This window comes from Desmodus rotundus, chromosome 6 (genome assembly GCF_022682495.2).
Source record: "Desmodus rotundus isolate HL8 chromosome 6, HLdesRot8A.1, whole genome shotgun sequence".
Taxonomy (NCBI): Eukaryota; Metazoa; Chordata; class Mammalia; order Chiroptera; family Phyllostomidae; genus Desmodus; species Desmodus rotundus.
In genome coordinates, this window is record NC_071392.1 from 84,416,482 (window position 1) to 84,440,892 (window position 24,411).

Consider the following 24,411-nt stretch of genomic DNA (forward strand, 5'->3'; position numbering starts at 1 on the left):
GTTGTTCTGACAACAGGTCTGGGTGTTCCCAGTCAAGATTCTTTGATGATTGGACTAAAGCTCACCTCCATGCACTGGCCCTGGGTGTGGTGCCTGGCTGGGGGTTTGGGGTCCCCCCGTGGTTGTCCTGGAGCCTGAGGCTCCTCCTCCTTGAATTCCTCCTGATCCATGACCCAGCACATCTTGAAGCCTGAGGAGGGCTTCTGACAATGGAGACCTCAGCCAAAGAGGCTGTTTGGGGAGCACATGAGACAAGATATCTTAAAGGCTCTCTTAAGTTTCTTAAGAAAAATATTGAAACTTGGAACCCCCAGTGGTGCTACAGCCTAGAGCAGCTGATCTTCTGGTAAGACGTGTTTGGGGGTGAGACTCCACATCCGTGGGAGAGGACCATTTCGTTCACCTTCCCGGAATCCTCGTGAGGCTGCCTGGAACCCTGATTGCTAACTGCTCTCCTTACCAGCGAGGGCAGATGCCTCACCCCAGCAACCCCGAACGTTGAATAGAGAAATGAGCCTCCTTTCTGGTGTCCGTCAGTTCTGTTAATGACTCAGAATTCTGGTTTAACTGCTTCCTCAGCAGATGCTGGACACCCACCCGGAGCTATTAGCCCACGGGGCAGTCCTGGTAGGTTCGGCATTGTGCCCTCCCTGTCCCAGGAGAGGGTGGGTTCCTGCTGGCTTTGGGTTTAGGGGAGGCTGGGTCTGGAGGTTCTGAGGACGTCTCGACACCCCCCTGTCCTGCTGTTCCACAAGCCACCGCTGCCTTTAGTCTCGGGGTACCCAGGACCAGTGAAGAATTGTGGGGGGGTGAAGACATTAAAAGGTGGTTATTATTTACAGGATGTTTTCCAGAAATACTGCGTTTTCATTGGTTGATGATCAAGAAGTTGTTAATTACATGAAAAATTTGTCTGTAATTTTCATAGACAATTATAATCCTGTAAACTGAGATTAGGAGAAGAGAATCAGACCCAAGTTGTGGGTCATCTCAGTGTTCTTGCTGCCATTGGAGTTTACTAGAAGTGTGGCTGGCCTGGACTCTTTGCTGTCCTGCCTTGTACTTCACTGAAACCAGGTGGTGCTCCCAGGGACTTTGTCCTTGGCCAGAGTGGCTGCAGCAGGACCCCAGGTGTGTCCCCTGACCTGTTTTGAGGGGGTGAGTAGGGAGGAGCAGGACGTGACAGCGGAAAGAACCCTCCGCCACAGCTGACTTGGAGCTAGAAGAATGGCTGGCCCAGGGCAAAGAGCCCATAATCCAAACTCTGTCACTGTTCTTGGCCCTTTCCCTTGATTTCTGGACCATCTACTTATCTCAAATTTCTATGCCTAAAGGTTTTTCTGTCTCTCCTAGTGAGGAATCAAATGGTTAGGGTCTGGATGGGTTATTCCTGCTGAGAGTACAGTTCTTCCTTTTTAACTGAAAAGAGGGGACGTCACCTCAGTCAAAACAAGGACGAGGCAGTGGTGGGCTTGAGACCTCAGTGATGGAGATATCTGAGGGTTTTGCTCAGTAGCCTACCCTATGGTCACCTACCCTCGGCCTCCTCCTCTCTCACATTAGGCCGGCCTTGGCTTCACACCAATATCCTCCAGGGCACAGGCCTGGATGTGGGCATCCCTGGCTGCTGTACAGACACCAAGCGTCAGGCTGAGAACCAAGCAAGCCATGTCTGTGGACTACAGAGTGCTCAGAGCCCCGAAACTCCGCTGGCACCAGCTACTGCGGAGCCCCGTTGTTCTCTGGGCCTCACCTGCCTTCTTGCTCCAGCATCTGGGACATCCTTCCCAATAATTCACGATGGATCCTTTTTTGGACAGGCTTTTCTTTAAGAGCCTCTTAAGGGCTCTACTGGCTGGTTCTCTACCTTTCATCCTATAACTGGGGGGAAAGGAGGGGACAGGCTAGCAACCATTTCACTGTCAGAACCAAGCTGGTGCCTGCACTTAACAGATGCTCAATAAATGTTCTTAAAGCTCACCCTGAAAGTCAGTGTTGGAGCTGAGAAGGGAGTACACGGCTTATTTCGCCCAGCTTGCGGCCCTGTGTCCCGTGCCACGCTGTTTACATAGAGCTACAGGAGTACATTGGGGCCCATATCTCTCATTGGTCGCCAATAGCAAATGCAGTGACTGTGCAGATGTTCGTGATAGGACGATTCCCCCAGATCCTGGTATGTTTATGTCCTTTGATTAGAGAGCTGTGGTGCTTGAAGTACTATAAGCATCGTGTGGCTTTACAATCTAGCAGCAGAAGTCAAGGCTTTTGGGAAGTACCTGGTCAACTTCTCATTTTTGTGAGGTCAGCCCACAGCTCGGGGGAGCACCTGGTTTAAGCTTAAATGCTCAGGTGGGTGGTCTACAGCTTCAGGAAATGCCTGGTTGAAGTTCAGATGCTCAGGTGAGTGGTCTAGCATTCCAGGGAGCACCTGGTTCAAGTTCAGACATTCAGGCAGGTGTTCTACAGCTCTGGGAAGAGGACACTCCAACACAATAAGAAACTGACATTCAGGACTTTCTTTTAGTAGATTCTCTTGATCCTAGAATTTCATGCAGTTTAGCAACATACACATTCCTCTACATTTTAACATCATCTCTGTTTGTCAAATGTGTTCACCAAGAGTCATTTCACTACTTTCAGTGATTTTTTTGTGCCTTTTATGGTTCTTCCTCAAAGCGTCATTTCCAATTAAAATACGGGCTTTTTTCAATAAACACTGTATCATGCCAGTTGAAGGTTAATAAAAATGATGCAAAGAAAGATAAATTCCCTTTACAAGCCTCCTAAAAATCAAAGCCATAGCTCTTGGCGGCCTCTGCTGCTGAGTGTCAGCCTGGCCTTAGTGCCTTACTGTTCTGTGTCGGGTATCAGAGACGTAATGCCACTGTGCTTTGCCACTCAGCTAGGCAGCTGAGCCCCAGTGTGGAAGAATGTGTCCGAGCTCAGCGCCCTCTGTCCCCTCTCCAACTTCCCGGTTCTCTCTGTTTCCATATGTTTCTTCTGAACCATCTTCTCTGTGGATGTTGGCACTAGCCAACAGGAAGCCACTTTGTGGGCTTCCTTGTTGCCAAGGGCTTACGCTAAGCCAGGTACATCAGACATAGGCTCCTAAGTCTCCCCCGATTGTGTTCTCGGTTTGCCTGTTGCCCTAGTAACAGAGGAATCCCTATCCCTGCAACAGGTCCTGGGGGAGCAAACTCCCCCCACCCCTGACCTCTGTATCCAGGTCCCAGTAAGAATCATTCCAGCACCCCTGAGTCTCCTGAGAGGCTGGGGAGGGGAGGAGTGTGCTTCAAAACTTCTGCACACCCCCAGCCTTCCTGCAGTTGTGCTCCGTTGTCTCTGCCTTCGGTCCCCCCGGTGTCCTGCTGTCCACTAGCACGGAATGGGCGTGTGGGGGTCGTAAGGCACCATCCTCAAGTATTTCCCTGGATTGGTTTCCTTCTGACATTCCTTTAATGAGGTTTTTGTGGTGAGCATACGTGGTTTAAGAGCTGGGCGAGGGCGAGTTGACTTCATTTCTAGTGGTTATTGCTAGGTGAGGGGAGTCTTCTGGTGAGGACCGTGACCGCTTTTTCCTGCATCACCCACTCCCTTACGCTCATTTTTGGAACAGGCACCATGGTGTCCATGGCCCACTTCCTCTCTCTGGCTGTATGTAAGCTGCTGGTACAGAACAGTGTCCTTCTGTCGTTGATCTCAGCTCCATCACAGAGCTCCACCCAGGGGTTGCCTGTGCTTGTTCACAACCAACCTGGCAAGAATAACAGTCGTTTTGTGTACTTAGGGTTTATTCTCTGTTCCAAGTGTGGTTCTGCTAAGTGCTTCACTAGCATTATCTCCTCTACATCTCCCCAGCAATCCTGTGAACTAGGTTCTTCTAGTAACACCCTTTTCCAATGAGACAGTCCTGGCTCAGAGAGGTCAGGCAGCTTGCCCAAGGTCACACAGCTCGTGTCAGGATTTAAACTTGCTTTTCCACTATGCAGGACTGCCCCATTCTGCTTCATCTTTATGTTCTTGCACACATTGTCCCCTTGCCCAGGCCTCCTTTCCTCCATGCTTCAGTGCCCAGTGGAAATCCCAGCCTGTCGTGGACATCCCAGGCAGAAGTGAGCTCTTCCATGGGCTTCCGTGGCTCATGTAACTCAGACTGCTCACCGTTCGCCCCCTTGTATTATTGTTCATTTTCATGACTTGGTTTCCCAGTTGGGTGGCACATTCTCGGAAGGCAGTTCCTAGTGCCTTTCCTCTCCTGCCATGAGCAGCGCGCGTTCCCACATAGTACGCGTTCGACAAATCCTGGTTGTTGGTGTTACTTTAAATTTGGGCCATTATCTGTGAAGGCAGGAGTGTGTTTCTGCGAATTGATGTTGTGCAAAGCAATTTGAGGATTTCACTAACACAATTCACTTTTCCAGTCCTCCCCTGATTTAGTAGGTAATTTAGTTCTGAAACAAAGACGGAATAATATGTAGCAACTTCCATGAAGGTGTTTATTGAAAACAAGAAAAATGGTTGAAAGCTGCTAAAATCAGATCTCTAAATAGCATTCAGTATCAACTATGCTGTCTCACTGGGAAAAACATAATTCCCATTTTGAAACCTGGCTTTGGGTGTCTCTCCCAGGTGTCCTCAGGGCCTCAGGACTGGGGGTGATGTCACTAGGCATGACCTCTTTTTTCCCCCAAAGTCAGGGCTTCTGAGAACTCCCCTCTGGCCGCTTGCTAGTGGGCTCCCTGCGACACCTCCCCTGAGCAGCCCACCTGCTTCCCTTCCCAGGACATGACTTGAAGACATGATAACAGCAGCTTGGAGTTTTTTTAAATAACACTGCAAAAACAACTTTTGCAAACCCTTGGGGTCCCTGAGCTATAGAGAATGAGTGAGAAATTGAGGCATTTTTGTAGAGACACGAAGGCACAAATAAGTTAAGAGACTGACCTATGACATAATCCAAAAACCCAGCCAAACCACAGCATTCTACAAATAAGAGAACAGTGAATATGAGCCATCTGAATAGATACTGTTTCAACAACCTGACCATTCATGATTGGAGAGAGCTCGGTCATCTGTTTTCGTTTCCACTAAGCACGCCAGCAGGTCTGAGTTTCCTGTGTCCGGTACTGTCCCCAAAACTGTGCCAGGTCCCTAGAAGTCCCTGTCCGAGTGTAGTGCTTCTCCTAAGAGAGGCAGATTTAAAGCAATACCTGAGTCAGCGAAGATCCGTGTGGCCGACGTCTTTCCTAATACAAGCAGGGAGGCACTTACATTGTCTTGTTGTAACAGACAATATCGAGTAGTTTGCCATCCTGAGTTTCCGGGGGAGACGCCCAAAGGTGAGTGTCACTGAGGAGTTGTTAGTGCTTGAAGGCAGGACGAAGCAGCTGTCACCCTCCCTGCCCAGCTTAATTCCTCGCCCATCATTCCAGTAGCTCAATCAAGTTCCCTTCCAGATACAAGACTCAGTGTTTTAAAAAAAAATTCCATTATACTGTCCATGGGGACACTACAAATACACAGAGCACAGAGAAAACACCTCCTACCCGCACACTTGTTTGTTGACAGAATTCATTCTCACCCAGCAGTGACAGAGCATGTCTCCAGGCCTCTGGCCGGCCTGTGCACAGAAACAACGTCGCTGTCGAGAACAGTCGTCGTGAGGGGCCGGAGGCATCTCTCTCCCGGGGCAACAGATGTGTTTATGGGAAGTCATGAGTTAACCACGGGTGGGCACATCGAGTCATATTTTAAAGACTAAAGGGGGCTTTCATGAAAATAAATTCCATGACAAATCCTTTTGTAGAGAGATCTGTTTTAAAGTAAATGAGGATTCTTCCATTATTTTGCTTAACCCGAATGTCCCAAGACTTGCTGCAGATACTTCTCCTGTGCGATGGGCTGTCCTAGCAGTGCTGAGCGTACGTGCGTGGGGGCAATGCAGGGGCCAGGGCCTGTGGCTGCAGTGGGCCTTGAGAAGCAGGGGTGGGGTCGAGGAGGGGTCATTGGTAGAGGGCAGCATGGGTCTGGTTGTAAGCGGGCTGCTTTGGGTGCATCCAGCAGGTCCTATGGGGACAAGCAGGAGTCAGAGCTGGGAAGACGTGGGTATGTGGGGACAGTTGGGAGAAATCTTCAGGTGCGAAACCTTGGGACTTAAATGTGATTCATCAGAAGCTGGGAGTCCTGGGGGATATTCAGATGAAAGTGGAGCTTAACGAATCTGTACTTAATTAGCGGTATCTGCTGTGTCAACATGCTGGACATTCATGCTTATTCCTTATAGTAAAGTTTGTAAGATACCATCTGAAGAACCTTAACATCTAATTGGAGAGAGAAGATACGAACAGTCAGATAAATAGAGGAGACACGGACTTTGCAGACTAACGATAAGGAATACAATAGGGCTAAATGTAAAAGACCTGTTCTTGCATTCTGACGGTTGCCAGAGAGGAAGGAGGGTTGGGGGACTGGGTGAACACAGTGAGGATTAAGAAGTACAAATTGGTAGTTACGGAATAGCCACAGAGATGTAAACCAGAGCATAGGGAATAGAGTCAGTGATACTGTAATAACTGTGTATGGGGCCAGGTGGGGACTGGAAATATCGGGGACCACTCTGTAAACTACATGATTGTCCAACCACTAGGCTGCACCCCTGAACCTGATACAGAACAATACTGAGTGTAAACTGTAATTGAAAGAGGAAGAAGAGAGTTGGAGCGTTCAAAAAAATATTGAATGCCAACTGCAATTGAAAAATAACAAAAGAAAAAGAAACAAATAAAAAGACTAGTTCTTGGACTTAAAATACCGATTGAGAAATTCAGAATTGGGAGTATCTAAGAATTTTAGTTGATTCCAATCTGGTCGGAGTCAGCAGTACGAGGGGCTGCCAGAGAGCAAACACAATCTCAAAGTTCATGGATAAGGGTTCTGTGCCCAGGACAGGAGGGCCGAGGGGCCTTGGCACTCTGCGCAGAGAAGCCCACCTGGTGCACAGCACACAGTCTGGGCAGGACGATTTCAGAGGCACATTAAACATTGCAGTGACTCTCGAGGGGCCATGGCCAGGAAAGGGAAGGGTCTAGAAAGCGTGTCGAATGAAGATGGTCCATTCTTTCGTTCTTCAGCAAACGTTATCTGCCACGTGACTGGCACTGTGGAATTTGTTAGGGATTCAAACAGAGAAGCTTGCCATCCTTGAAAACAAAACGAGGTCTAGTTAGTCTGGAGAAGAAAGGACTGAAGGGTGAAATTTTAAGACAACTACGTAGAAGGAAATTTCCGAAGGGGTAAAATCAGGGCCGAAGAGCAGACATTGGAGGAGGCAGAAGTGGGCCCCAAATAAGGAAAATCTTGAAAACAATTCGAGCAGCTGAGCACTTTACCTTCCTCCTCCGCACTGAGGGGTGCGAGCTGGCAAAACGAAGTGATAGCAGAGTGCCTGTGAGAACCGTGTGACCTGCCAACTCTTACCGAGGTGAGACGCTGCTGCTGGTGTCAAGAGGCCACACACTCGTCACTCGTTGTGGGAGGATCCTCGCCTTGGGTTAGTCGGGACACAGGACTTACAAGGTGAGTGACTCAGAGATGCCTTCTGTAGCCTGGGACTGCTCTGTGGGGCGATTTTCCCTGGTCCAAAGCGAAAAATGGGAAAAATGAGGTAGAAGGAGGGGGAGGAGGAGGAGGTGGCCCTGGCAACCTAGTAAACTTCTCATTTGTTTGTTTTGAGATTCTGTCCTTTTCAGGGGTGTCCCGCCTGGGCCACATGCAGTGGGGGATGGCTGTGAATGCGGCCCAACACACAATTGTAACTTCACTTAAAACATTATGAGGTTTTTTTGTGTATTTAATGTGTGGTGTGTGGCCCAGAGATGCCAAAATGTTGGACCCCTGCAAGATGGTTTTCAATATTCTTTGCTCTGAGAATGTTTTTCTTTTATGATAGGACAGTATTAATAGACTGTACTGTATTTTTAAAACATTGTTACATAGCGAAATAGTAAGTTACCACTCTTTTTATGGGAGGACTTTGCTGGCCTGTGAAATTTCAAAGATCGGGAAACACTGTCCAGTTCTTTCTGATGCGGAGGCTGTCACTGATGTCACAGATTGTGACTAGTCATCACTAAACTGCTGGTGGGCACAGCAGATGCGGTGGAAATTCGCAGAAGAGGGGACGGCCCCTTTCATCCTAGGCAGCAGGACAATGTCCAGTTTAGGAGCTGAGTTCAGAGGCACGAACTCCTGGCTGAAAGAAATGTACTCTGGTCTCTGAGGCGGTGGGTTGTGCAGTGTGCTACAAGGGCAGGCCCCCCCCACGCCCCACCTTCAATCCTGAGTCTGGCCCCAGTGACCCAACTAACTTCCTGAAAAGACCCAGGGTACCTCTGGCCAAGGTGGCTGTGAGCAGACATCACGGCGCTTCTCAGACGGATGGCCGTCTCTGCGGCCAGTGGAGGCCTCCCATTGCGAACTTCCATAAACTAACTGACAAGTTCACCGCAGATTCACTTCTGGGACCATGGAGGTCAAAACCCTCAAACGGGCTCCATTTGAACTTCAGTGACCTTGTATCACGCACAGGGCTCTTTGGTTGTCCAAAACAGTGACAGGAACCCATGTTGGGTGGCCTTAGTGTCTGCTCACTTCCCATGGAATGGTGGGTGGGGGACACGTGGGGTCCTGCTCGCCCATCTTCCCAGGCTCATTCTCAAGGAAGGGCTCGGAGTGGCCTGTCCTCCGACCTGTAACTCTGAGGAAAGAGATGGTGTCGGCCATTCTCTCAGATTTGTGCTGTACTTCTGGAAGGACAGTGAGGAGAAAGGAACCTGCAAATTGGAGGACCGGTGCTATTTCCAGAACAAAGGAAGGAGCCTGGGGTGAGCAAACGTTCTGTGTTCTGTGGCCCCGAGTGGCCCCAGGTGGCCCCGTCCCAGGCTTGGGGAAGTTCCCTGGCTGGGCTATATTAAAACATTGTGGACTCCCTGCTGGCTTTGGCTAGTGATTCAAGTACGGCTTTTCTCATTAGTGGGGTGAGAGAAACCAGGCTGGCTGATGCAGGCAGGTTGGAGGCAGGGCTGTGTCTCTGGGCACCACTCGCAAACCTCCATTTCCTGGGGCAGCTTTCTTTAGCATGGAGTTGCTTTCCAGCAAAAGGGCATTTAAATTATCCTTTTCCCCTCCCCAGCAGAGATGCTGATTTCCTGCTCTGGGGTGGGTGTGGGATTAGCCTGTGTGCTTCGACCTCTGGTCTCAGGTGGCGGCCCCAGATGGCCTGCTGACCCTACTCAGAGGAAGGTTCGGTCGCCCGGTGTTTTCGGTTTCCCTGCCCAGCATTCTGGCCTGCCCTTCAGCCTGTTAGTATTTTGAAAACAAGTGGTGAACCTAGGAATGAATGCTTTTGCAGAGGGAAGCACAATCCTTTGACAAGGGAGCCTCTGTCTTGTTCTGTTTCTCTCCTCCCCTGGGAAGGATATTGTGGTTTGTCAAGATGCGTGAAGGGCTTTTTTTTTGGGGGGGGAGGGGGACAGGGGAGGCAAGTCAAGGGCCGTGTTCCTGCAGGAGCCTGTGATAACTCCAGCTCTTAATATTATTTTAAGTCTCATTTTAAAAATAGCTGCAGGGCTGCACCTGGAATAAAAATGAATTAAAAAGAAAATCACTGTGTGGAATCTAAATAGCGCCTCAGGGATAAGCTTGTTCTTCTGGTGCTATCGCTGAGACCCAACAACTTTTTTTTCCTTCCTGAAAGTGCCTCAGAACGCCCGGCACGTGAGAAGACTCCAAGATGTTGTCAGTTTTCCTTCCTCGGTGTTTAAAAATACCACTTTGAAGGAATACTTACCTATCTTCTTTAGTCCTTTGTCAGGTTGAGCAGCAAGCGGCTAACACATACCACCTGCCTGTGAGGGACCAAGGACTGCAGTTCAGGGAGGGACCCCACCCCCCACCCCCACCCCCCTTCCAGGAGCTTTCTAGAGACTGCAAAGGTGAAAGTGCAAATGAACCCTGGTCATGGGAGGGCCACAGGAGGGAGAGCACAGAACCCTCCACCTGGGGAGCTACCCTCGACCTGGATCTTTCACAATGAGGCTGAGTTTGCCAGCCCTGGAGGCGGGCCAGGGCACTCTGGCAGAGGGAACAGCATGTGTACAAAGGGGAAGGGCAAGGCATTGTGCAGAGGCAAGTGGAATGCATGGAAAAATGTAAGAGATGTGGCGGGGGATTGCTGCCAGGGCCACAAGCTTGTGGTCTGTATGGAATTGCTTGGATAGTGTCCCGTAGGTGGAAAAAAAAATTAAGTAGGAGACTGATGTGATCGGATTTGCTGTTATGAATGAGCATTTTGCCAGTGGAGTAGAGCTTGGTGTGTGTGTGGGGGGGGGGGTGGAGGGGTGGAGGATCTGACCCAGGAAACCAGGAAGCTGATTTGGCGGTGGTCCAGGTAAGCAATGATAAAGGTTTGAAGTAGGCCAGGCACTGGGGATGAAGAGCTGATAGAAGAGATGCTGAGGAGGTACAACAGAGCAAAATGTCCTCTGGGTGGAAAGGCCAGAGAAAGAGCTGGACTCTGGGTGACCAGGGAGGGGGCCTCTAAAGATGGAAAAGGTTGTCAGGCCTGAAAAGTGCCCTTGGGTTTGGCAGCCCCGGCAGCTGCAGCGCTGGCCTTGGGGAGAGCAGTTTTAAAGGCTCAGTGGGGGAGAAGGGAGGGATGGAGGGAGAGAAACAGACCACAGCGGGAAAGGGAAGCATTGGCGCTAGCGTTCAACTGTGGGGAATAAATCACAGAATTAAGCCACCTGCCTATAATCAGTGGGGCTTTCTTTTTTTTTTTTTTCTCCCCTTTGGTCATTATTTTCACTCCATATTCCTGAGTGTGAAAGGCAACTCTGAATACACAATGCCTGATGAATCTGGAGTAGGGGAGAGTAATGGGGAATTTCCTTAATTACCATCTATTTACAATTCTGTTTCAGAGTCCAAATGGTAGTTTACGACACCAGTTTAAGCCTTATTGGATACGAGGTATTGACATAGCATGACTCCCCGGAGAGGAATGTTAGTGAAATTCAGATGTAGTACTTGTGAGTGTAAATTCAAATGCATATAGCACTGTAATCAAGACACAGCCTATTAAATAAATGAACACTTGAAAATGCAGGAATGGTAGAAGATCAGGTAATCTAAAAATGTTCTCATTGTTCTTCCTTCCCAATTGTACTGGGAATGAGAAAGGAGGAAAGGAAGCATTAATGAAGAACTAACTCTAATAGTAGCTACGGGCAAGGGGTGGGGGACAAAAACACTCGAATTTATTTATAAAAAGTTGTGTATTTATTCTTACATGTTTAAACTCGAGTCACCTTCAAAGTACTCTCCATTTGGTGCAGTACACCTATCGTATTGAGAAGTTTTTTTCCACTGCTCAAAACAGTTTTTGAACTCGTTGATTTTGATGCCTTTTAGTGCTTCTGCTGTTTTTTTGTTTCACCTCTTGCATTGGCAAAACGTTTCTCTATGTAGACCTTTTTCATCTGGGAGAAACAAAACAAAGTCACTTAAGGCAAGATTGTGTGAATAGGGAAGGTGGGGTGTGAGGGTCATGCCGTTTTTGGTCAAAAACTGCTGAACACTGAACACTCAGCATAGTGTGGGCAGGTGTGCTAGTAAATCCCCCATCATGAAATGGGCAAATGTGTTCAAAGAGTCTTCAAAAAAATTCACTGAAGCCGAATGCAGCCTCTCACAACACCACCAGCTGGTATACTGATACAGATGGGTTCCTAGAACACTCACCTAATGGGGAAACCTGTACTGCCAAGGGACCCGCCCTCTAGAAGATAATTCCAGGTTTTTTTGGGTCCCCCTTCCTATAACTCATTAAATGCTTAGATGGTACTAGGTACAGTGCTAAGTGTGGTTCATGAACCACCTCACTTAAACTATCTCATTTAATGCTTTCTATGACTGGTGAGGGAGGGCTCTCATCCCCATTTGGCATTGAGGAACTTGGAGGTTAAGTGGTCACACTGCTGGCTGAGTGGACATCACGATCCCTGGGCATGGGCAGATCCAACCACGTGAGAAGAGCCTGGCTCACCTTCTGCTCTTTCCCTAATGCACTGGGCCCGAGCTTGTTTAATAGTAAAAGGTGGAAGTTTGCTCGAAATACTCTATAACACTCTGGCTCTGAAATCCAACTAAGTTCTTCCACCTGTGACTGCCTTTGGCCCTGGCTCCAGGAATCCAGCCATGGCCCACAGTAAGAGTGACCAGTGGGAATGGAGATAATCATACCAGCCTCCCAACTTGGGGACACAGAAGGTGAATTTCACAGCAGAAATATCTGCATCGGGGCAGCTGCCAGCCTGGCCCTGTGAGTTGTACCTGAGGGATATGGGAGGCCCACCCATGGGCTCCCTCTCCTCCGAGACTTCCCATCCTCTCTCCTGCAGCCAGGTGTACCATTTCCCTGTGGTGCACTCTGAGCCGCTGTTAATTTTGTGTGGGTCTAGAATTCTTTTTCTTATCATTCACCTTTTAGTTTTTTTATCTTTCCCTTTGGACATGTCTTATTGCAAAGACACATGTCTGAAGCATTTGTGGAACTCTCTCCTGTCCTTCCTGAGGTAGCCATAGTGTCTACTCCTTGACATTCTACTTCTCAGCACATGACTTTCTTACTCAATGTCACTGGGGTGGAAGATTGCATAGGGGTTGGTTAATGTTTATTTCCTCTTTACAAAAAGATTTTTTTCTCAGACTATAATGATCTTGATATTGGAAAATTTCTAGTGTTAGATCCTCTTTCTAAGTGTGAAAGGGCTTATCTGAAATGCCCAAAAATGAGAACAAGGAAGGAGGAAAAGAAATAAGAAAACTGGTGACACTGACAGGCGGGAAAGAGGGACAGAGAATGGACTACGATTATGGAGAGGTGGCAGTTGTCTTCCTGGTGAAGATGGAGTGAGGACTCAGCAGCAGGAGAACCCCCTGACCCCAGGGGATGTCGGCACCATGGATAGAACTGAACCTTTATCAACCTCGGCTCTGCTGGGGATGTGGCAGCAGCTTCTTTGTGGGCAGACACAGCCTCTCCAGTGAGTTTTATGTTTTTCAGTCCAAACCTGTTCCTGAATCGGTGTACCGGTCCCTTCTTTGCAGTGCCAAATGGGCCTGGTGTCACTCCTCTCAGGGGACCCCTAGCTGAAGTCTTCATAGAGGCCCAGGGCTTTCTGGCACAACACGTTGTCATCAACCGGACCATGTCTTCTGTCCACCTTCCACCCACAAATACAATGTTCTTTCCATCTTAACTGAGGACTTAATGCACATTTAATGTGGCCATAACTTTTGCAGTTTGAGGTATGACAGCAAATAGCAGAAAGTGTTTTTCCTTCTTCAAAATTTCATGGATGGGTTTTTTTCTTACATACATCTTAGTGACCTCAGCATGCGATTTTTTTTCTCTCGTTAAGTGGAGAACTTACACCTTTTCACTTAAAGGAAGCACTCGATGGCATCTCTTTGGCATGTCCAAATTGCCAGCATCACTCCTCCTGTGCTTTGGGGCCATTACTAAGTACAGTGAGGGTGACTTTAATACCAGCGCTGCAATACTGTGATCGTCAATCCAGTAACTGAAATGGCTACGAAGTGACTGACAGCAGGGAGCGTGTACAGCACGGAGGTGCTGGGGAAAGGGATGACTTACATCTTGGGCAGGACGGAGCACGACTTGCGAGATTTCTATCATGTCATTCAGAGTGGTGCTCAATTTAAAACTTACGAATTGTTTATTTCTGGAATTTTCCACTTAGTATTTTTGGACCACCATTGAGTGTGGGTAACCGAAAGTACAGAACACAAAACTGTGGATAAGGGGGGACTACTGTATGAGCTCTATCCAACTTCATTCAGCTGTTTATTTCTATCCTTATGAGGATTCTTGCCACGTGGTTGCTGCTGTTGGTTGAGGTTTGATGTGCCAGGCTCTGTGTGAAATACTTAGGCAGGAATGGTCCTGTTTAATCCTCACCACAGATGAACAACCAAACACCAAGCCTGTTGGTAGTGACCATGACATGTGGTGTGGGAGCTGAGCTTGTCTCCAGAGGTTAGAGGTGTTCAGTTTTCTCTAAATGCACTTGTGTAGATTTTTCCGTGACTTTAAACTCCCTTTACTGCCTCTCCATGTGACCAGTTTTACTGTTATTATCAGTGATTTCTTTCTAACTGCCCTGACTTTGTCTGCTCTAAGGTTCGAGGGGTGACGTCTCGGTCTGGCATTCTGGAATTTGGTTTGTGAGCGCATTTTCCTGGTGTTGGAGACTTCGAAAGGTCTGACATTGTCTCCTCCTAACCTGTTCATTTGTCTTGCAGACTCCTAATTTCCTTAATTCATTCTTATGCAGGAGGCTTTTCTGCCTTTTGCTGACTTTAGCTGCCCTTCTGTAGACATTTTCTGATTCCACTGCATCTTCACCAAGACTTGGAAGTGAAAGTGGTATTTGTCATAGAATGCCGTGGTCTTACTCCAAAGTGCCTGAGGACGGAACAATGTAGGGTGACATGTGGGGTCAGTGAGGTTTGTGAGACAAAGGCAGGACGATCACATACCACCGTCTGTTCTAACCCAGTATGAAGGGTGAATCCTGAGGACCGTTGGCCACGGGGGCCTGGACTGGTCAGTGTTATCTCAAAGATGTCCAGGGTGGTCAGAAACTGTAGTGATGGGGCTATGTGACTATACAGGGCCTTCAGTTGGGATCCAAGCGGGTTAGGAATAGTTCAGAGAGCAGAGTCTAAGGATATCCAAGGAGCACGGGCCACCACAGAGGTAAGGATTCTGAGGCTCATGTTTTGGGGGGACTGGCTGTAAGAGCAAGGGTTGGGTCTGCCAGGCTGGGCAGGCCTATATGAAACCTCTCTCCTTGGAGATGGTGTGACACCTTACAAGAGCTGTCTGCAGGTAATCATTGAGGTGGTCCGGTTGGTACCATGTTGTGTGGAGATGGGGACACTGTTTCCCAACTAGGGTCCTTGGTTGTCTCCATGGGCCTATCCAACCTTGTGCTGTCTCTGGTCCTCACACATGAATCTTCACAAAGCTGTGCCCCGGACAGACAAGCACAGAGGATTTGTGACCCTGAGCCGTGGTTAGAAGAAGACTGTGGAAAGTGTTCAGCTTGTCCTAAAGTTAATCTGTACTTAATGTTGCTTAAAATAGTAAAGCCAACATTTAGGGGCTGAGAATGCTTTCAAAGTATCAGGACCCTCGCCTGGACCACCCATGGTGTCCCATTACAAAGGGCTGCATCCTGCCTCTGCCTCCTGGCAGTGGGCTCGAGTTTGCCCTGGTGGCTGTTGCGCCAGCAATTCTGCCAGGGATCCCAGGTCTGATTGAGCCACAGCAGCATCCCTGCAGACCCTGCTGGCAATGAGACTGTGATGTCTTTTATGATGGAGGGAAGCTGGCAGACAGGAGTATCTCAACCCTACGAGATCAGCGATTCTTCAAGGTGTACTGCTGGCCCCAGCACTCGCCAACAGTGGTGCAGCAGCTGAATGAGCAACGTCTACGTGGCCTCTTCTGTGACATTGTCCTGATGGCCAGTGAGCAGCCCATGCCAGCCCACCACACCCTGCTGGCCATCTGCAGCGACTGCTTCAATTCCATGTTTACCCTGGGCATGCACGATGCCTTCTTGAAGGAAGTGGAGTTGATTGGTGCCTCCTACATTGGCCTCAAGGCCATGATGGACTTCTTGTATGGTGTGGAGCTGGCTCTGGGCAGTGGCAATGCTTACTACATCCTGGAGATGGCCCAGCTGCTGCAGATCCGGACAGTGGTGAATTTCTGCTGCGGGTACCTGGAGCAGGAGGTGAGTGAGGACAACCGGCTGTATTTGCAGGCACTGGCCTCCTGCTACAGCCTCAAGCAGCCAGATGCCTCCATCGAGGGCTTCATCCTGAGCCATTTTGCCATGCTGTCCTTCACGCCCGACTTCCTGCAGAACATCTCCACACAGAAGCTGTGTGTCTACCTGAGCAGCAGCAAGGTGCAGCGGGAACATGAGTGTGACCTGCTGTAGACTGCCCTACAGTGGCTGATGCAGCAGCCAGAGTATGAGGCCCACATCTACCAGGTGCTGGAGCATATCCACTTCCCTGCTCAACCCAAAGAATGACCTGCTGCACTGCATCAAGCCGGCTGTGTGCTCGCTGCTGCCCAGGGAGGCCCTGGTGTGGGCTTCACTGAGGAGGCTGTGCACCACCACGACAGCCTGGCGGTCCAGCCAGTCATGCAGACCAGGCGCGTGGCTTTCTGCACCAACTCGGAGCACTTGATGTTCACGGGTGGTGGTATCTTCAAGCAGTTTCAGAAGCACAGTGACAATACCTGCTACCTGGACACCAAGAGCAAGCAGTGGGTCAAGGAAACACCCTGCTGGCCCCACAGAGCCACCATAGTGTGGCTGTGCTGGGGGGTTCATCTTCATCGCTGGCAGTATCTTCTCGAGGGATAGTGGAGGAAACACAGTGTCCAATCTTCTTTATAGGTATGACCTGCACCATAACAGTGGATCGAGGTGGCCTCCATGAACCAATGCCATGTGGATTTCGACTTTGCCTCCATTGAAGTCATGCTGGCCATCGGTGGCTGGAATGACAACGGTGCTTTCTCTTCGGTAGAGACTTATAGTAACATGACTGGCTCCTGGTCCTACATGGCAAGCTTGCCAAGCTTCGTGTATGGCCATCATCTCCAAAAACTTCATATACATCTTGGGGGGCCACGAATACCCTGTCAGCCCCCTCTGTAAGAGCCTGCTGTGACCACTGGAGGGACATGTGGGAGGAGGCCAGCCCATGAGCACAGCATGGAGCTGGGATAGCATATGCAGCGTGAAGGACCACATCTACTCCACTGGGGGCAGCAACAACAGTGACGACAGCCGGGAGGCCATGGTGAGTATCCACGTGCTGGACATCGAGGCCTACAGCCCACGGTGCAACCAGTGAACCCATGTGGCCCCGCTGCTGCGCTCCAGCAGCCTGTTGGGCGTGGCCATGTGGAAGGGCCGCATTTACATCCTAGGCTGTGTTAGGTGGGAGAATCCAGCTTCCTTGTCCAAGGTGGTCCGAATGTACCTAGAAGAGCAAGTGGAGTCAAGGCACTGACCTGCCCAAGGCCATCGCCAGCAGTTCTGCCTGCATCTGCTCCCTGAAGTCACAAACTGGAAGATAAGAAGAAGAGGATGGGGCCAGTGCCCCGACTGGTGCCTGCTGAGACCTTGTTCCCCACCGCCACCCCCCAAAGTGTCTGCAGACCAGCTACAACTTCATAGAACCCTGGGGCCATTCAGTACCACTTAGCTTTTTTTTTTTTTTCTTAACTTTTGCAATTCTTGGTATTTCTGATATCACCATAACCAATTAAATAGTCTATATAACTTAAAAAATTTACTCTAATTTGAATTACAAACAATAATAGAACATAGAGTCAGAGAGATTCTTGGAGGTATGCTTTTTCACCTACCTGCAAAAAAGGCCTTGGAATCATTGCTGATGCCAGTTGCATGCTCTCCCCTTTGTGAGGGATCTTGGGAGAAATTTCTTTTGAGTCCAGTCTCAGGAATAATTGTGCTTTTTTTTTCCACTTAATGTTCACAATAATTCTTTGAGGTAGGTAAAATTATTCTAGTTTTATAGCTGAACAAACAAAAACTCAAATTGTTTAATAAATTTAGCCAAGCAAAGAAAGCTGTGAGATTTAACCCAAGTCTGCCGAACTCCAAAACTCTTCTTCCTTTGAGTTTCTCACCCAAAACTCTGATGTCTTTAATGAAGAAGCGCAAGCGCAGGGAAGGTGTGGTCTCTAGAGTCTGTCCTCACTGACCTCTAAGCGCTTCTCTTCCTTACTGTCATCGTGGCCATCTCAACGCAAGGCACCATTCTGGTCTACGTTATTAAGGAATTTTTTGTCCCTTGCACAGTTCTCTCTCCAGCACAGCTTGTCCCCTCCCCCTTCTCTCTCCACGAGTAGGAATAAATGCTGAAATGTTATTTATTGTACTTCTTTATTTCTTTCAAGCTTTCTGCCTTTCCTTCCTCCTCCATCCATGCCTGCCTTTCCTTTCTGTCTTCTTCCTACTTCTTTTCCACATTTCCTCAGTGGTGCGCAGTGAGTAATCCGTTCAGGTTTCTTTGACTGCTGTCTGCTGGAGTTAGTGTCTGCTTTAGCAAATGGACAGAATTCACTTTAGCAAGTGGGTGTAAAACACTGTGCCACACCTTTTCATTATACAAATGCCTCTCCTCTTCTTTGTTTTTCCTGTTTTCCTTTTCACATTTTTGTAACTTGTGGTGTCTCAGAAGATTTTTGGTGTCCTTCTTGGAAAGAGACAGGACATTAGGTCAATGAATAGCAGGCAGTCTAGCAGCCTCTCCCTCTCAAAGTAAGGAAATGAGATTACTTAGCACAGTGTACAAACCCTGGTGACGTTTGGTAATTAAAATATTCTCTTCTAAATACTCACAAACCACCAGCTTAATAATTAATTCTATTTAGGGGACCATCTTGGGGCCTTAGGGGTGCTGCTTTCCTCTTCCTCCCACTGATAGGGACAACATTGGCTCCTCCCCAGTCCTCCGGCATCTCTGGAAACTTCCCCAGTGCTGCACCTTCAATTCTGAGCCTGAATAGTTGAACTCATCTAAGGCAGCCAACTGTTCTCTTATTATCGTTTCAACCCTCTGACGCTTCACTTCTTTATGCTGTTTGCTTTCCCTTTCTCACTCCCAAGGTTGTTTTCCAGTGGAAAGGCAAACAAAATAGGAGTTCTGGCCTCTTTTGCCATCTGTGAACATTAAGTTATCTTCCCTGAGCAGTGGATTCATCTTTTCCTGGTTGTTTTTTTCTTTAACATGGCTCAAGAGCTCTTTAGAAATTGTCTAGCACTTAAAAAAAAAGATAATTATTTATTTACTTTTAGAGAGGGGGGAAGGGAGGGACAAAGAGAGGGAGAGAAACATCGATTAGCTGCCTCTTGTACACACCCCGACCAGGGACCGAAACCACAACCCAGGCACGTGCCCTGATTGGGAATCAAACCAGAGATTTTTTGCTTTGTGGAACAACACCCAACCAGCTGAGCCACACTGGTCAGGGCTAAAAATGGTCTAGCACTTTTTGAGTCCTCAGCCCTGCTGACAGATACGCCCAGGTCCCTGCCAAGAGCATGCCTACCCGGGCCTGATGCTGCACCAACCTTTATTCCTTGTCTGTTGTAGCTTCAGTTTCACCAGCTGGCTCCTTACCTCTTCTGCCTGCAAAGATAGCAGAGCTTCCTCGTCCAGAAAAAAGAAAAAGACTTAAAATGAAAGAAAAGAGAACTTGGACTCTCCTCTCTCCTCCAGCAACTGTGTTTTCTCCTCCCTCCCAAGCCTGCACCCACATTCCTGGATAGCCCTGCCTCCCCATCATTCACTCCCCACCCACTGATTCCTTCGTGCCTCACTGACTTTAGGCCTCCTGGTAACTTTGAAGCCATGAGCTCCCACGTGGTCCTTCCAAAGAGCTGCCCCCATATAGGTGGCAAACGCCGAGCACAACATACAAGTGCCATCCACATGCAGGACGATTTGGTTCCTTGGCTTGTTCTCCCTTCATTTCTTGGCCTGCATTTTCGGACCTAGCTACTGACCAAGCTGTTCTCCAATCTTTCTGTCCTCACCTCCCCCATCGGACTGACACTTTCTTGTCCCTCTGGCTGACAACCTGGGCTACTCTTCCAGTTTTCTTTTGCCTCTTTCCCAGCTAGGCCCAATGTAGCTAAAGACAACCCTGAAAAAAAAATCCATCTCCTGCCTGGGCCTGACCTCAGGATCTTCCGTCCCATGTACTGTTGCTCCTTGCACATACTGCTCCCGGCCTTAAAGACCATCAGCTACTTGCGTCATGTGAAGGATGGAGTCCGAGGTCTTCAGTCATAGGCTGTGGTTGCATGGGGAGAGCCATGGTGATGAGAGCACAGGGCCCAGCCAGGTTGTCCCAGAGCCAGTCCTGGCCCTGTCCTTGGCCAAGAAGCTAGGAGACCTTATGCAGGTTACTCTGAGTCCATTGTACCTACCTACAGATTTATTGAGAAAACTATGTGAAAGTAATCAGCCCAGCATCTGGTACAGAGTAAGATGTTAGCCATTGTCATCATCCTGGCCTGTGGGGCGCCGTCCCAGAACCCCGGCAGTCTCGTCTGATGTAGAAGGAGAGGAACTCCAGCCTGCCCCAGGAGGGACCGGGGCCGGGACTGAACAAGGCAGGGGCCTCATCTCTGCTTTTCTCTGTCTGTCTGCTTCATTCCTGCTGCAGACTGCCTTCCCATTGGTGGGCGTATGTGTGTGTTTGTTTTTAACTGGTCTCCCCATAGCTCCTGAGTTTCTGCACTCATAAAGCAACCAAGAATAAAGCAACTGCTGAATTCTCTGGAATTCAGCAGAGAATCTGAATTCCAGGTTCTTGGGAGAAAGCATATGTTTACGTCAGCTTTCTGTTTACTGCAGTCCAAACAACTATGCTGCCATGTCGGGCGCGGGTCGTGAACGGTACTTAGAACAAATATGATGACAGGTGTCTACCTTGAGGGCCCAGGGTGTTTTCTGAGAAGACAGGTGTGGCTTATTGACACCTCAAAGGCATGTACTGCCTTCCCTGTTCAATCTCATTGCTTACTACATCCATTTAGGAAGTCTCCACTGGGCAAAACTCAATGCCAAATGTGTGTATATTCACACTCTAATTGTCAAACCACTGCCCAGGTGTGGACTCTGCATTCCTCCCCCCTCCTCCACCCCCACACACTTACAGCCTGGATCTACTCTACTGCCTTCTATAAGTCACTCAAGTCAGATTTCTGTAGTGGACCACTTCTGACCACCTCGTCCCACCGACAAGGTGCTCCTCCTTCCTTGAGCTTCTACAACACTCACCCTTTCTGCCTCATCGTCGCTGATGAAATGCTCTTGGATGCTATTGGTCTTCTGTGTAGACTGTAAGCTTTCAGAAGGCAAGGGGCACGCCTGATTTCTGTTCACAGATACTGGCTGAGTAATGACTCCCTGGGCACAGTGTCCCCTTCCCAAGCTAAAATAAATCCTGAGATGAAGTGGCCACTCAGGAGATCCCTGCCACTTTCGCATTGCCGTCTGGTTCTTTCTTGGTGGCCACAGTTGTGCCAAGTACAGCAGTTCCCCTAATTGCTTTCTCTGCCTTTTGAGAGAGAAAACGGTCATCAGGATGAGGCAGGAATCTAGTTCACATTCTGCATGTTGAGAGTTGGGCTTCAAGGAGATGTCAGGCTTCTTGCTGTCATTGCTGTAGTTAGATTCTGGGAAAGGTTTGTCACTTATATTGGGAAAGGGTTATTTATCTCCTGCAGCTGGAGGAGTGTTCTGTACCCGATTACCTCAACCAAAGCAACTTCTGGTCGCTTCTCCTATTTTAGGAGACCCTCTGGGGAATCTTTTTATGATTCTGAGGCCTTCTGACACCACCATGTGACAGATTTTCCTCGCCTATGAGAACCAGCTGGAATTAACAGACGGCGCCTGTTGTCTGTCATCCTTAAGTGCAGGGTCCGGCACAAATAACGCCCTACTTTTACTACAGAATCATAAGCATGTAATTCTGTAACATAACAATATCACGTGGAGACACCATATGACATTTTAGGCAAAGTGCCCAAATTAGAGCTATAAATTATCACACCCATATTATTACTGTACCAATCACTCTCAAGCAGGCCCTACCTCTGCTGGACTGTATAGGTTAAACCGAGGTCTGCACCCTCTTTAGGGAGACAAAGCTGGTGGTGCTGTCAGCAATTAGAATCCATGACGGCTGCCAGGCTCCTCTGCCCAGTCTGTCTGTCAGCGATCATGCTGCCTCCCTTTCCTCTGCTGGACCCCAGTCACCCTCTAGCAGTGGGAGTCCTGTGCCCAGAACTGTAGACAGAATTGAACTGTCTCACCTGCCTTTGGTGGGAAATTTAGGAACTATTGGTCCAGCTTCCTCCATTGTGGGGCTGAGATTTCCATTTTATTACAACGAAAAAAATCAGCCCTGGCTGGTGTGGCTCAGTGGATTGAGTGCCCACCTGAGAGCCAAAGGGTCTCTGGTTTGATTCCCAGTCAGGGCCTATGCCTGGGTTGCGGGCCAGGTCCCCAGTAGGGGGCGTGTGAGTGGAAACCACACATTGATGTTTCTCTCCTTCTCTTTCTCTTTCCCTCTATCTAAAAATAAATAAATAAAATCTTTAAAAATTCAGTCTTGTCCAGTCCACAGTGGGGTGGCCATTATTTTGGCAACTTTCCAGTCACCTCCTCCTTTCTTCACCGTAGTATCCTCCCCTGGAGTTCTGTACTCTGGTTTGTGCATTTCTTAGACAATAATTAAAAAAATATATATGTTTATTGATTTTTAGAGAAAGAGAGACATCAATTGGCTGCCTCCCATTTGTACTCTGACCAGGAATCAAACTTGCAACCTAGGTACATGCTCTGAGTGGGAATGAAACTCTCAACCTTTTGGTGTATGGGACGATGCTCCAACCAACTGAGCCACACCAGCCAGGGCGACAATAATTTTTTTTAATATCAAAACCCTTCCTGTTCTTTTTCCTTTTATTATTGGTTCTCTGTCATCTCATTTTAGATACATATTCCAGGAAGTCAAGATTTCTCTGCTTGTGCCTCTCAGTAGGGGACCTCTGAGAGCCAGGCTGGATCTGTCATTTCTGTACCACCCCCCGCCCTGCCCACTGATGAATTTCCTTGCACCTATGCAAGAATTTACTCAATGCTCTGTGGAGCACAGAACACTGTTCTTGTTTAGAAGATCCAGATATATAAAGTCCTAGCAAACTTACTGGGTTTCTCCTTCTCTTAACCTATTTTGTCATATTCTTTGACGTTATTTTCTCTTATCTTTGGTTTTATTCTGCCTCACCAGAAATATCTTTTCATTGTCATCTTGCCACCTTGTCTAGGAGCCCTTTATCTTGTCTAACAAACCAGACTGTGAAGAATCATTTCCCTAGCGTCTTTCATCTCTGGGAGCAGAGGCGGGAGCTCGCTCTTGCAGATTCATTCACAGGCTGGAGAATGAAAAGTGTAGCCAGCCAGGCCCTAGGAATCACTGACTGGGGCCCTATAGATTTTTTTATAAAAGATTTTTATTTATTTTTAGAGAGGGAGGGAGGGAGGGAGAAAGAGAGGGAGAGAAACATCAATGTGTGGTTGCCTCTCATGCACCCCCTACTGGGGACCTGGCCTGCAACCCAGGAGTGTGCCCTGATTGGGAATTGTACCGGTGACCCTTTGGTTTGCAGGCTGACACTCAATCCACTGAGCCACACCAGCCAGGGCTGCTTTCAGATCTTTTTCATGAGTCCTCTCGCCACTACTCTGGGGCAGGGTTAAGCCTGCAGTACTGAGATTATCAGGGTCATGGCAAAAGAAGCCTGTGAGATAAAAATCAAACAGCCACCTACAGGGCCCACTTGGTCCCGGAGAGCATTCTACTTTTGGAGGCAAGACTGGGGAGAGTCCAAATCACTCATATCTGGAGAGAAGGGCTTGTGGGATTTGGGGGTGAGTCGGACTGGAAGTGGCCTTGGAGACCTACACTGAAGCTTATGAGCTTATGCCCTCAGCAGGCTTGACTGTGGGCCATCATGCTGGGGACCCCTGGAGAAGGACTGGCCTGGAGCTCTGATTGCCCAGCTTGGCCAGACGTGAGCATCTTCCATGTGTTCACCCCTTTCCATCTCTTCCTCCTTCCCTGGGGTCCCCACACTCACTAGGAGTTATGGTCTCCAGTGACCTTCCCACTCAGACCGGTCTATGTTGCTCTTAAAACCCCTGACTGCCTTGGGTTTTTAATTTATTTTCCTGGCGGGGGAGGTGGGGGAAGCCTTAGGAGATGGAAGTACTAAGGAGCATAGGCCCAATAATTGTATCTGCAGCCCGATTCCTAAGAGGGTGAAGTGCGCGGTGGCAGAGTGGGGTGCAGGCGATTGAAATGAAAGGAAGAAAAGAAGGAGAGACCGCGTGGAAAGACAACAAGGTCGGCTTTACTGGATTCCGCCTCCAGCTGAACAGTCACCAAGAACGGCTTGATGCCGTTTTGCATAATGGACCGTGAAGGTTCTCTTGCAGCTCTCTAATTTGCTGTTGGGAGAGCAAAGGAGAGCATTTTAGTTCTTCACCGCAGAGAGGTTTTAAGTGCAATGCTTGTCAAGGTTACGTACTTGTGGCTAGCACCAGGCCTGGCATGCCAAGAGCAAAGAGGAAGTCTTTATGAATCTATAATAATAGATAGCATCTCATTTTTTCCCAGCACAAATG

At 48.6% G+C, this 24,411-nt stretch overlaps 1 protein-coding gene and 1 pseudogene across 1 annotated transcript in view; both read left to right on the forward strand.

Annotated features, from left to right (window-relative positions):
- TMEM178B (transmembrane protein 178B) overlaps positions 1-24,411 on the forward strand; it is a 323,697-nt gene that overhangs the window by 150,156 nt on the left and 149,130 nt on the right. The window lies entirely within an intron of this gene.
- LOC112299808 (kelch-like protein 36 pseudogene) lies at positions 15,463-17,254 on the forward strand (annotated as a pseudogene).